Source organism: Cyrtonyx montezumae, unplaced genomic scaffold (assembly GCF_038088225.1).
Source record: "Cyrtonyx montezumae isolate F1298 unplaced genomic scaffold, pur_monq_1.0 scaffold_3, whole genome shotgun sequence".
Lineage (NCBI taxonomy): Eukaryota > Metazoa > Chordata > Aves > Galliformes > Odontophoridae > Cyrtonyx > Cyrtonyx montezumae.
Genome location: NW_027072034.1, coordinates 83,809,842 through 83,823,888, shown reverse-complemented (window position 1 = coordinate 83,823,888; position 14,047 = coordinate 83,809,842). Strand labels below are relative to the sequence as shown.

At 41.6% G+C, this 14,047-nt stretch overlaps 1 protein-coding gene across 1 annotated transcript in view; it reads left to right on the top strand.

Annotated features, from left to right (window-relative positions):
- The window catches only part of GSK3B (glycogen synthase kinase 3 beta), a 135,951-nt gene that overhangs the window by 62,541 nt on the left and 59,363 nt on the right, over positions 1-14,047 (top strand). The window lies entirely within an intron of this gene.

The window sequence follows — 14,047 nt, the reverse complement described above, 5'->3', positions numbered from 1 at the left end:
CTTTAGTGTGAGATGTGACGAACTCTTAACTAAGGAGAGTGCAGTCTCCTTTCTTCAGGGTGGGTTTCTCTTTCTGTGGTGCCTGGAAGAGTGAACTGGAGTGAGTAATCAAGGCTCCTGTATGTGTCATGATGCAAATACCCAGACTGTGTACGTCTGTGTTCTGGAGTTCTAAAATTCAAAGCTCAGCATAATTGTTACAGACCCAGCAAAGGTATTCATTCCACCTCTTGGTTTGTGATGTTCCTTTGAAAGTCCCCAGCCATAGTGATTAGAGTGCCTAGTACTAAGCTAAATAGTCAAAATACAAACAGCCTGAGTCATTGAAGTATAACAGTGCATACTAAAACAAACAAACAAAAAAAAACCCAACAAAAAAAAAGCAGCTGGATCTAATTTAGGTTTTTTAATTGGAGAGGCACTCTGATGTCAGAGGACTAGATTGTATTTCCCTTTCTTTTTTCCCTTAGTTTTTGCCAAATGAGGATGAAGATGGATCTTAAAAAGGCATCAAGTCAGACATTCTCTTTCTATGCTATTCAATTGAAGATGTCTGAAGATCTGTTTATCAGACTTGAGTTTGCAGGCCCTTGTGCATTCATCTAAATTTAATGGCACCAGAAAAATGACTCATAAAGGTTGTAGCAAGTTTTTTGGACTTGAGAACAGGCATCTCATTTATACCAGATGACTGTAACAGTGCAAGAATGCTGACTGGTTGTAAATTAAATCATTTGTTGCAGGCTACTTAGTCTCTGAAAGGGGACAGTGCAGCTTAGCTGCTTCTTTGGGGGTTTTGGCAGGGCAGACGTGCTTCCTAAGCTCCAAGCTGCACTGTTAGTGTGGATTTATTTATTTTTTCTTATTCCACACTTGCCCATATGAACCTGATGAGGCACGTTCATGGGGAAGTTTGGTTTTCGTGGTGAGTTACAGAGGAAGTTTTAAAAAGATGCATTTCTGACTTCCTTTAGTGTTAATACCAAGTGTGGAAGTTGGCACTTTCAAGTTTACTACTTCAAAGCTTAGGCTAGGGAAGTTCAGTGTGGTACATGGATGTGCTTGTATTAGCTTTCTGATCTGGACTGTGTGAGCACATTTCAGACCAAGCTTGACAGGGAGCCGTGGGATGCAGGGCAGGGAATCTGAAGTGAGCACGCATTTCTGAAGAATTCTTGAGGACAGATGGTTACTGTTTTTCTTTATGTTGCTTTGCTGACATCTTTATATAGTAAGCAATTCTGAGTTACAAAATTAAAGATTGTAAGAGCTGGTAATTTTTAGTTGAGGGAGTGGCATTAAACTTCTGTCTTTTTAAAAGCATACATGCAATATTTATAGACTAGATTCTTCTGTTAGTGCAACATCACGGTAAACTGGAACTGCGTGTCTATGAGACCTGGGGCTTCCTTGCTTACACTAGGGTTATTAACACTGCTCACTTGTCATTTAGGTACCTGCAAAAAGCAACGTTGTGAGAGCATGTGAAATAAAAACACTCTTTTTCCCCAGTGTGATAGAAACCACTGCAGGTGATTGAAGTCAGCATTTGAAGAGCCAGAGCAAATAGTCATGGACTTGATACAGCGCGTGCTTTTTCTTTTTTTTTTTTTATTTTCTGAAAAGTCAACATGAGTTGGGAAAGGACAGAAAAGGACATGGTTTGCAAATAATATAACTGATTTCCTGATAGGCAATGACTCTACATCTGTAGCTGTGTGTAACAGGCATAAAGGTTATCTACAACTTTTTCATAAGGCCAACAGATCACATAGGACAAGGAAGGAGTATGAGACATAGGAAAACTAGGGCAAACTAGGGGGTTGCCTGGAGTGCTGGAGGTACAGCAGAGTCACTGCACTCATTGTGCAATTTGTGGCAGCATGAAGGCCATCAATTAACAGCAAGGATAAACAGCGCAAGCTCCTGGTTTGGGCTCCTCTGATGAGTAGCTCTGGAGAGGGTCCGCCTTGCTAGTGGGAACATCCTGTACTCAGTGCAAATGCATGGTGCTGTGCGCAGGTAGCACTGGGAAGGCCCTTCCTGGTGGAGCACTGGGCTGTGGCATCCTGCCCTACTGGCTTGTCTGCGTGGGTAATAACGTTGTAGGTGACTTTTTGAGTTGACTTGCTTTCAGAGTTTATTAAATTCAAGTGAGACTTCTGAATTCAGCTGTCCACCAAACGCTTGCTATCTTCACTTACCTTTTAATGTTTATTTGAATTAAATTGTCCTGAATGACAGTGTAACTCAGGATATGGTGTCTGTCTTAATCTGTCCTTCTGTGCTGTTAACACTAGAATGCATTGGTAGCAGCACTGTCTTGCCTACATACGCAAGCAGTGTTGTGTCTTCAGCATGAAGGAACTTTGATATTTTGTGCTGAGGTTATTTTGAATACAGAAGAGTGTCAAGACTCTTCTTTACATGAAGCTTGATTTCCCACCAAAAATGTGGAGAGCATTGTTCAGTGTGCAGAGATGGGGGTGAGGAGGCGAGCTGGGGCACAATCCTGTTGAAACATGAGGCAACTGGTAGTATTTCTTTGCATCTTTGGTGAGCACGTTGCCTCTTAATGTTGGTGTAAGCAGGGCCTATCCTTCAAACTTTCCTTCTAAAAGCAATTCAGCAGATCTTGGTCCTGTGACTGCTGATCTGGGTAGTTAAAGAGGTGGAACTGCTGGCATTTGATCTTTGGTCTCTTCACTTCAAAGAACCAGAGGCTCTTTTATAGCATGCTCACTCTTGAGCTTTTAGCGACTGCAGCTCCTATGACATAAAGTATTGTAAAGTACAAGATACCTTCAGCTTCTTAAAACTGGCGTAAATTACTACTTGCTAGGCAAACTTATTACTTGCTACATTTCATATCTTGTTTCTCCACTTCGACGTGCAACATAGAAACAGTCCATGAAGTAAAATAAAGCAAAATGTGAGAGGGATTTTGAAACAAGTTTTGTTTACATTAGCTTGTAATAATTTTGGAGGGATCAATTCTGTAATTTTTCACAACTTTCAGAATTGTATTTCAAAACATTTCAGAGGAATGCAGAAAACATGATGGAATAAGTTTGATATTCCTAGCTCGTAAAACTGTCAATAGAAAGCATTCTGTACAGAAATGGGCAGTAGAATTCTTGTGATAACTTGTTAAAACTTCTTGCACAGTGGAAGCAATCTGGGAGAAATTCCAGCTTTTCAGTAACAGCATGGAACCCATCTGAACTCAAAGCAGATTTTTTCTATCTGTACAGCAATCTTGCTTGATTAACTCTGGCTATGGGATAAAGTTATAATGTTTCTGAGCCTAGGAGGGGGGATATAATGTGAGAAGTGGGCTTATGGAAGTCCTATTGCCCTACCTACGTATTTCATGCTAGCTTTGAATACAGCTGGTTTTCAGAAAAAAGTTGAAACTCTTGTGCATCCTTTTTGGTCCGTGCAATGTAGGAAGCTTTGGGCAGTGCTTTCTGTGTCTGGTAAAGGCTTGCCATAGACAAGTAGCTCTTAATGAGGTGCTGATACAAGTTGAATCCAGTGCCTCTGTTTTGATTTCTCAGAGAATTGAACAGTGGCTACACCCTAGTTCTGAGAGGTGATGCAGAACAAAGTAGATCCCAATTTCTAGTCTAGCAAAGGGTGTTAATGTGATAAAGTTGAGAGATGGAATTTGTTGTCATCAAGGTATCATAAACTGAATTTTGCTGTTACTAATATATATGTCAGTGCTACAGTTTTTCTAATATACTGCTTCCCAAAAACAAGATGATGGATAGAGATGGAGATTGCTGCTTTTCATTTCTTTTCTGCACTGATGATGAAGGTTAGCATGTTAAGCTAAGAGTCTTGAGGAATAAAACTTTAGCATAGAGACACTATTTGAACATTTCTATTTGTGATTATCTTGATTGCTTCTGTTAACAGTAGACTGATGACTTAAGAACTTAATTCTTAGTATTTCAGTTCTTCCACTGTGTTAGTTTTTGATGAGTCACTGTTCAATTCTCTTATTTGTATAAGCCTTTTGATCTTGAGGCTGGCTTTTAGTAGCCCTTAAAATACTTTTGACTTCACAGAATCGAGAAGGTTGGAAAAAGCCTACAAGATCATCCAGTCCAACTGTCATTTGAAGCTGTCACATCTTCGAGAGACACTTGATAGTTTTTCTGGGGTTCTGCTTCAGAAACTTAATCAGGGAGAAGCAAAGATTCTAGCTTATTTTGCAGTTGGGTGTCACTAATTTGCATATTCCTCATACCTCTAGAACAGAAATACTTAGACTTCTTCTATCTACTCAGAACTTCATGTTTTCCACCTAATTGTGCATACTGTGCATTTTTAGGAAGCAAAAAGATTATGGTTAGGGAAGACAAGCGGACCAACTGATGAAAGGTCTGTGGTATGAAGACTTTACTGGCCTAGACAAGCCAATCTAATCTGGTTATCTCTGATGTATCCTTGTACCAGTAGAGGCTCCTCAACTGTCTTTGTTTTGTATGACATCCCATTTTCTGATTATATACCTTAAGTGTGGACAGTGGGAATTTCTTTTTCCTCCAGTCTGTTTGTGTAGTGGATTCATGGTGATTTGGCTTTTGGGCTAGATGCGAACATCTGTGTTGTACTGGCTGATCTCTCACACATTCTTGATTGCTCAGTTCTTCAGAGTACACTGCTGGACAAAGTGAAACATGTAAGGGCTTGCTGGAAAATCACATCTGTGTGACTTTTCTGTGTGCTAGAGGTAGTTTCAGGTGCATTTTTCACAATGCAGCATTATGAAGTGCTGAGACTGAAAGACCGTTCTTGTCATTGCTGCAGTTATCAGTGTATTCACTGCAGAGCTTTATGCTTTTATACCCAATGAGATGAGGCCCCTAAAGGTGAACCTGCTTTCATTACCCAGCACAGTGCATCTCTGCAGCAGCCCTATAATGTAACTGCATCCTGGGGAAGCTGGGTGCTCTGCAGAGGCCCACTTGGCTGAGGGGCTATCAGGAAGGAGTGGGATGTACTTTGGCCATCACAGCTTTTGTCCAAGTAGGAACCATATTCATTTCTCTTAGTAGTTTTCTGTTGCCTTCTAATTGACTTGAATAAAAGTAACATTCATAGAGATGAGGGAGAGGCATGTTCCTAACACAAGTGATGTAACTTGCATTAGGAAGTAACAAAGAAAGATCTTGTAAGAAAGATCTCTTAAATGTTTTTAAGTATTGTTACTAATAGCAACTATAGAGGTAGAACATCCTTCTTTGTTTTGTACGAGAAGCAAGTTGGCATAGAAAACCAGAAATATTGTCTCCTAAGCTATGGAAAAAAAGGTCTTAACCATGGAAAGTACCATTGGCGGTTGCAGCAACCACACAGAGCGGAGGGGCAGCGCTGAGCTGTGCTGTGTGTGACAGCGACAGGGCCCGAGGGAACGGCATGGAGCTGTGTCAGGGGAGGGGCGGCTGGGGGTCAGGGACAGGGGCTGCACCACAGGGCGGTGGGCATGGAACAGGATGCACAGGGCAGTGTGCACGGCCCCGAGTGCTGGAGTGCAAGCAGCATTTGGACACTGCTCTCAGACATAGGGTTTGGGTTTTGGGTGATGCTGTGTGGAGCCAGGGGTTGGACTCTGATCCTTGTGAATCCCTTCCAACTCAAAATATTTTATGATTCCATGGTAATTGACTGTGATTGACTGTGACACAGCGTCACAAAGTTGTTGTTTTACAAATGCACTTTTTTGAAAGTAGCTAACAAGCTTAATATGGGAGGTTGAACTTGGTTTTCTTTAGGTTTTGGCATGCTAGGTGGCTAGGAACTTCTTGGAGTCTTCTTAGAAATATCGGATGCTAACAGCTGGTGAGGTACCATGTGACCTAGTGCCCAGAAGACCAAATTGTCTTGGCTACCTTAGAATCTTGGGTTCACCAGTCTTCTTTCTTTCTTTCTTTATGACAGTTACGTGGTAATTCTCTTCTGATTTTTAGAAACAAGCAGAATGCTCCTCAAGCTACTCCTATCTCATACAATAACAGTGCTACTTCTGAATGATTACCAGCTACAGCTGCGGCTTTTTACTTCGCCTTTCTTGTGAACTTAGTGGTCTGTTGCTGATAACCATTGGCAGCTCGGTGTGTGATTTGATCTCGATTGGTAGGGAGCTGTGTGCTTTGGATGCTGGTGGGGCAGGTTGTGTGTCATACTGCCTGCTTATGGCTGTAGGGACATGAGCCTGGGCCATGGGGCACGGAAGATGACTGAGCCTGGGGAGCTATGACTGCTGGCCATTGCTGGGACCTGTAGGCTGCCTGTCACAGCATTGTGCTCCTGAGACCCTAAGATGTGGGTTGTGACATTCAGCCTGGGGTAGGCTTGAATTCAGAGGTATATTACTACACACAAAAAAGGGAGTGGCTGAGTCGATAGAATTCCTAGATTTTTGCAGATAGTGGGAGAAGAAGGGCTGAGCTTTGCTAAGATTAGGTCCAGATCTGTGGATCTGGCTCTTTGGGAAAATTTTAACTTGGATTCCTGTGGAGTGGTGGTATAGGAGACATGCACCAAATTCAGAAATGCTCGCCGACAGCTTAAACCACTTCTCTCTGCTTCTTTCTTTCTGTTGGGGTTTCTTACTACTTTTTAGCTTGACTAACCAGTGAGTGGCACTGTGTCTTTGTGTTTTTAACACTTTACATAAAATGCATATTTTGTCATGCAAATACAAAAAAAAATATTCCTATTCTCCATGCTACATCTTCTGGGGGATTTTAGACCAGAAGTGTATTTAAAGATTTCCTAATCTTTTGGTACTGTGATGCCTTTTAGTCTAAGGAAATGATTTTTGGAAAAATGTAACTGCTGGAAGTGCACTGGTGCTGACTAAGGAAAAAGCTCCAAAGTCAGAAGTCTGACAACCCATTTTACCAACCGTGAGTACTACCTATCTGGTAAGTTTGTAGGGTATTTGTACATCGGCATGGTTGGCTTTCCTTTTTAAGTGGTAGCTTTTTTGCATCTAGGAAAAGGTCAACCAGTGAAATTGTTTTGCAGCAGTATAAAAATACATATTTGAGGGAGCTTGAATTGTTTTAATATGAGGCTACAAAGAACTGGTTTTGAAGCATTCTTATAGACATGTGGCTACCATCTGAAATTTGGTAGGACATACGGTTTCTTAGGCATGCTTATCTCAGACTCAACATTTGCACGTGGAGGTTCTAAAATATAGTGGTTAACTAATAAATGCTGTTATTTGCTGATGACAGACTTAGCAAACCAGAGGCTGGGAAGCCCTCCAGTAATTTGGGGAAAAATAATATTTTTTTTTATGCATAAGGGATCTACGTCCCTTTTTTAACTTCAGTGCTGGAGTGGTGCCTTGGTGCTGTGCATTCTCCACCCCTCAGAGCAGGAGCTGCCTGGTCTCTCATTGAGTTCAGCAGTGAATGGTTAACCTTTAAAAGCTCAGTCAGCTGGGAGCTCATTATTAAGGCTTGTACTTCTGAAAGTTTTAATTCTGCTGGCAAATAATTATCTGAAGGCAGCTAATTCCACTCACCAGCTACACTCTCCTTCCTTATTCTCTGTTTGATTTTTACCCCAGCTACCCTTTCTTGTGTCCTTACATTTGAATGCTCCCTTCAAGTTCTTAGGAAGATGGATATTTTCATTTGGATTGAAATGAAAGTCCCTAATGACTTCTAATATCAGACATCTTCTGTCAATGTAGAAGTAGTCTGAAATGAAAAGATTGGGGGCAGCACTTACCTGTACCCTAAAAACAATGTAGAGACATATTTGTTAAAATTGAGGATGAGAATTTTGTTTTGCAAGTCCTTTGAAATCTGCTTAGATTAAACATCTGCTGTGTCATATGTAAGAAGAGAAGGCCAAGAGTAATAAAGCATTTCATTAATGTTTAATAGCCTGGTGATTAGCAATTCAACAGATGTCAATGCCCATGGGAGATTGGAACTTATTTGATTAATAGATTAATTGCAACCTGTTCTGGTTGTAATTGCAGGTGTAACTTTCTATGGATGTTGCAGACTCACTAGCACTGGTGTTATGGACATGCTTACACTTTCTGTTGCCTAGCTGAAGAGTTGGAAATCAAAATATGAGAAAAATCCATTTTTATTTTTTTTGAAATGAGAATGATTTTTGTCAGTTTTTCAACAGAGGTCCTCTGTGCTACCTCTGAAAAAGAATGACTATTATCTCTGAAAGCGCGAGGCTGCCTTTTAGAGAGTACTTTTTCTTTCAATTATTATCTTTCCTTCACTTTCTTATTTCAGTGTTGTAATGGACTTGAACCATCTCTCTGAATTTCACAGCTAGTTCCATTTTTCCAACTTTTATAATGAGCGTGCTGTAATTCCTGCTGCATATGGCCTCGCCCCTGGTAGAGCACAGTAGATGCTGCAGGACTGAGATTTGGAACTAAGCAGTTCACCAGGTCACAGGCTTTGGAGCAACCACTTGAAAATGATTAATTGAATTTCAGGTTGTGGTCTGAAAAAGACACGAGGCTGTAAATCAGTTTCTGTTCCAAGTTTGGTCTCAAGCTTTCTGAGAGCTGGCAGGAATCTAGAAATGGTATTAAGCCTCTGAGAGGCTCTCAAGCTCACTTCCATTCAAAGAGACCATGGTGATCTAACTAAGAATTTGTTTTTTTTTCCCTTCAATTAACCGCTGAGATCTGGGGAGAAAGTGAAAGAAGAGACAATTTTTCTTCTGTTCCCCAGGCTTGTCTTGTGCTCTCTCAAAAATAGGCAGTTTGTCTTTTCAGTTGCAGAAAGAGGTGTGTCCTAGCTGTATGAAGCCAAAGTTTTCTGTTTAGGGACTGTGTCCCGCATTGGCAAGAGCAGGCTGGAGGTAATATAAAATGGCACTGTATGGGGGAACAGGTAGGTGGCCCATTTGTAAGAAGGGGCACAATGCTTGAGCTTTTCAATGAACGACTACACAGGATGGAAGTAAGGTGTGTCTTAGTGTCTCCATTTTCTATTCAGCATACCTTTCTGACAGCTCTCATTGCTGCATGGTGGAGATCTAATCTGCCTAGCTTTCCAGGGGTTAAAGAAACCTGACCCATATTTGAGGCAGCCTCGTGCGAGCTGACGCGTTTTACCCTGTTCTGTACCCATGCTGCGACTGAAGGTCGGTGCACTCAGTAATAATTTTTGACTAGAGTAGAGCTGACACACACTGTTTGTGCTCTGACTCTTCCTGGGTGTTCTGCATTAACAGCTCTCAGGCCAGCGTTCAGAAGCGTTGTGCTCCACAGCCCTGCTGTGCATCTCTATCTTCTGTCACATTGGGATGTTAACCACCAGATTTTTTGCATGAGGACAAAGAGTGGAAAGTTTGGCAGCATTGTGGAATTTGGTAGGGAAAGGGAGCCTGCATTCCTTGCGGTTGTGTGGTGACATAGCGTGCTGTGACTGCACTGCACAGACAGACATGCACGAGCGTTCTGTGTCTTGGGTCCCTTTGTTCACGCTTGCTTCACAAAGTGGGTTCATTATCCTCATGTTGCATGGGTGCTTAATATTTAGGTTTTCCCCTCTTTGAAGGGCTGGAATTCTTGTGAATGGCCAGGAGAGGTGCAAGGGAAGGACTGCATCTGAGTGGGGTGGTGGAGTTGAAAGCAACAAGTCTACATTTTGCTGTTAGCTGCTGGTTGCTATCGCTGATCCTTATTTTTTTCTCTCAGAGAAGCCCTGAATGCTAACAGTGTACTAATGAGTATGATATCTGTCTCTAGGCCTTTTAGGATTATAGAAATGACAGCATTTTACAAACAAAATCCTCCAAGCTGCACACGCGTGCTGTTCATTGGTAGGGATTGGAGCAGGATGCGGCATCTGAACTTTCTGACCCATGCACTAAGCCAGCAGAGCTGCGAGTATTTTGCAGTCACTGATGGACTAGTACTAACTGGGTGATGGTGGCTATTGGAAGAGGGTTTTTCTCTAACCTAGATCCGTCCATGTTCGAAATACACTGTGTCTGGCAGCAAGAAGACGACTGGGATTGGACTTGATTCACACCACAGATGTGAATGAGGAAAACTGTGATCGCTGTTGACATTTCTCTCTGCTTGAAATTGCTTGCCTGCAAAATGGACTTTTCATGCCTGGCTAGCTATTAATGACTGACATGGGCAGATTCCCAGCCCTGGCCTCTGTAGTTAAGCCCTTTTCACTTGTTTTTCCTTTAAGCACTGTTCTATTTCAGTGATGGCTTGGGGCAAATACAGGATAATCTAGGAATTAACCTTTATTCTGTAAATGACTGAATCATCATATTTCTGTGCAAGTTATTTCTCTGAAACCTAGAATTTTCGGACATTCTTTTGGCAACAGCAGGACAACCAACTCCATTAAAAGGAGCCTTGTGACTGACAGCATTTGTAATGCATTTTTTGTGGAATGGGTCAGGCAGCTCCAGGAAGACCTCAGATGGAGAGATCTGTCTGTGTGTGATCGCTGTCCTGTGCTGGAGTGCAGCTTTTTGCAGGTGGTGTGAGATGGATGGGATGGTGAGACTTCTTTCTGCTCTGTGGAAATGCTTGACGTCTCTGGAGGTGTGACAGCCTGAACTCTTTCTCCAGAGAGGCTCAGTAGTGCAGCAGTTGAGTGGAGGTGTCTAGCCATTCAAGCTGTTCAAGTGGAAGCAGGAAGAAGAGGGGGAGAAAAAAAAAGAAACAACAAAAAAAGCACCAACCTGAGGCTTTATAATAGCCTTCATGCCTCCTGCTGGAAACTAGTTCCTTTTTCCACTGCACTAATGACCCTGTGCTCCAGCTCATCACTGTGTAAAAAGCTTTGCAGAAGAATATGAAGCATGGTAGAAAAGAGAAAATTATGGAGGCAGCGGAAGAAAGCTGTAAATGTGAGACACACTGGGAGAATTAATGTATGCCAAGAAATTTGAATCTACCTATGCTGCTTCTGTCTTTGTGTAATGCCAGAATCTATGATGATTGTCATTTGTCAGCTTTTTGCAAATAGAGAGAAGAATGGGGCATATCAAGCTCAAGCATTTGAGCATTTGAAGGTATTGCCCTAAGAACAATAAAAACAAAGTGCAAAAATGATCATTACCTTTTTTTGTGAGAAGATGGGTGCTGAAATTGTTGTTCGAACACATCAGTATTTTATCCCTGAAAGAATGCTGCCTTTCCTTCCAAAAGTTGTCCTCCCTGTAGAGAACCAGAGGTACATAATCTTACGTAGTTGTACCAGGTCGTAGCCTTGGTGTATCAAAACAAAAATGCAACTTTCTAGTCTCTTACATTTCATCTGCTTTGAGCATCTTCTTTAAAGTACCTTGCTGGGAATGTAGTCATTTTGGAAGGAAAAAAAGAGCAAAATCCAGCATGCTCTTCAGCCAAAGAAACTATGAGAACATCTCTTCTGAACTGTACCCAGGTGGTATTTCTACACTTCGAGTGTGTATTGATTCTGACATGCTGGTGGGGACTGCCTGGAACTTGTCACCTCTATTTGCTCTGATGCAGTTCAAGAAGTTTCAAATCCATAATCCTTTAAGATCCAGTTATTTTGTGATATTATTTAAACAAAAACAACAGAAAGATCCAGATTAGGATTGATAAATAGCTGACATAGCTCTAGAAATCTGGACGGGGGCAGAAGAGAATGTGTGTGGGGAGATAGTTATCCTGATCCGTTATAGCAGATTAAGGTAGTGAGGCAGAAATAATCTTGCTTTGGTGGTTTTATATCAACTGCAATATTAGCATAGCTATGAGAAGTTGGGATACAACCTCAGACAGAAGTCGTGCATCTTCATGCATCAGCTTAATTGGCTGTGGTTTAAAGTTACAAATCGGATGATGTCTCGGCAATCTTTAACTTTGAGCAACTGTATTTATTCAATATAATGAACAGATTTAGAGACAGGGCTAGGAAAGTTGTCATCAGAAGCAATGAACAGGTTTTTGTCAGGCTAGGTTTGCATCAGTAATTATTGAAAGGCTGAAATGCACTGGTTGCAGGTCATTCCTCAGGGACTGTGCGTCAGCATCCCCTTGCATTCTGGATTTTAGGTCAATCTAACTGCAAGAGAAACTTGCTGAAGGTTCTTCTCACGGTGCCATTGTTTTTGCTGCTTCTTGAAGGTGTGTAGCATGTACCACAAGAGCTCCATGTTTCAGATAATCTGGGTCCTCTCTTGTGGAAGGACTGGTGCTGAAGGTTGAAGCTGCCTTCAGCGCTTTCTTGGCTGAAATTCTCAGTTGGTGTGTAAGCCATATCTATGAATAGAGGTATATGAATAGAGCCATACCTATGAATAGAGGTAGGAGAAGAAGGAGGACTTCCTCTGAGTCTTGGACTTTTCACCAATGTCAGTTCTTGAATGGCAGAGATGAATGAAGGATGAGCACAAGCTTGATGTTTCCATCTGCTCTGTGTTTTGGTCGTGCGCTGTCAGCTTGTCTCTTCAGTATGTTTTGAAGTGGTTTTAGCCTGTGTTATATCTTAGCTGTGCACTTTCTCTCTTAACACTGTGTGGGACATCCATCACTGCTCTTTTCACGAAGAATTCCCTTGGTGTAATCCAGTTGTTTTTTTATAAGTATATTTATGCACGAGTAATTAGTGACCCACTTTGATGTGAAATGGCTGTTATGCATTTAAGAAGCATACAGTGAAGTAGTACAGTGAGAGTTCTTGATGTATTCATTGGAGAGAAATGAGTTCTTAAGAGCATCAGCTTGTGACATGAACATCAGAAGCTCTCTTCCATGCCACATTCCGTTGAGAAATTGTGACTGAGTATTCCATTTTCACCTCCATCAGGAGTGATGATTGAAAGTCTGGTTGGTTTTAAGATGGCTGAGACAACTGACAAAGATGACAGTTGCTTCATTCAGTCTGTTTCCAGGATGCTAGATGTAGGTTACTGTGTAACTGGTTTATGGTTATTCCTGATGTTAGTACCCCTTGAAACACTGCCTGTGGAGCCGCAGCAGATGGTCAGGGTCAGTGCCGAAGGAGACAGATCTGAGTGGAAGGCATCAGAGTAGGCACAGATTGTGCTTCTGCTGGGCTGAGGTACCAGGGGATAAATATAGCCTCAGCCTTGTATTAGAGTAACTCCTGATTTTTTTCCCCAGAGTATCCAGTCAGCTTACACATGCTATCTTAAGAGCGTGAAGCAATAACTTGACTTAAGAGGGTACATGTGTATTTTAAGGAGCTAGTAGAGGGATTGCTAAAATAGTTTCTACATGTGCATGCTTAGTACATTCATGTGTCTTCAGTAATTCCTTGAGATAAAAGGTATTATTTCCATCTTACTGGGATAAATGGAACTAAAAATAATTTAGCTTGCCAGTGGAATTGAGTTGGAGATACGGGAAATTCTTGTTAGTTTCAGTCATTTAGTAATGTTGTTAAGCACTGTAAAATCTACCTGGGGAAATGAGTGTCACAAGAAGTGTTTCCACATGACCGGTAGATGCATCTTAGCTTCCTCATAGTAGTAAAAATCTGTAATGGGTTTTAAGGCATCGAGGTGATAGCACTTCATGAGTGGTGGTATGCAGGTTGAACAAGAGAAGAAGGCAAGGTCTTCCTGTCCATCAGAAGTCAGAGTTATACCACCTGTCATAGGAACCCCAACACAGCTGTCCAAAGTGACTTCTTGGTAATTTTTAATAAGGAAAGGAGTAGGAAGAGATTATTCAAGCTTCCGTTCCTGCCCGAAGAACTCTTTTTTTCCATTAGGTGCTAGGTGTGTTGGTGAGATTACATGGTGAAGCCAATATTCTTCTTATGCAAATAGACTTTATGTGATTGCAGAAGAATTTCAGGATTCTTGTGGAGTTCCTCAAACTTTAGAAGTAGTGGTAGGCACTGTATGTGACCCTCAAATACTTGGAATATGACATCTGTGTTTCAGCAAGTGCACCTCACAAAGTATGAGCTTTGAGTATCTGGATGAGAGTGTTCTGTAGCAGAAAAGTTTTCTTCCTAAATATTTCTGAAGTTTTCAAGGTTAATGAAGCTAGTAGGACTAG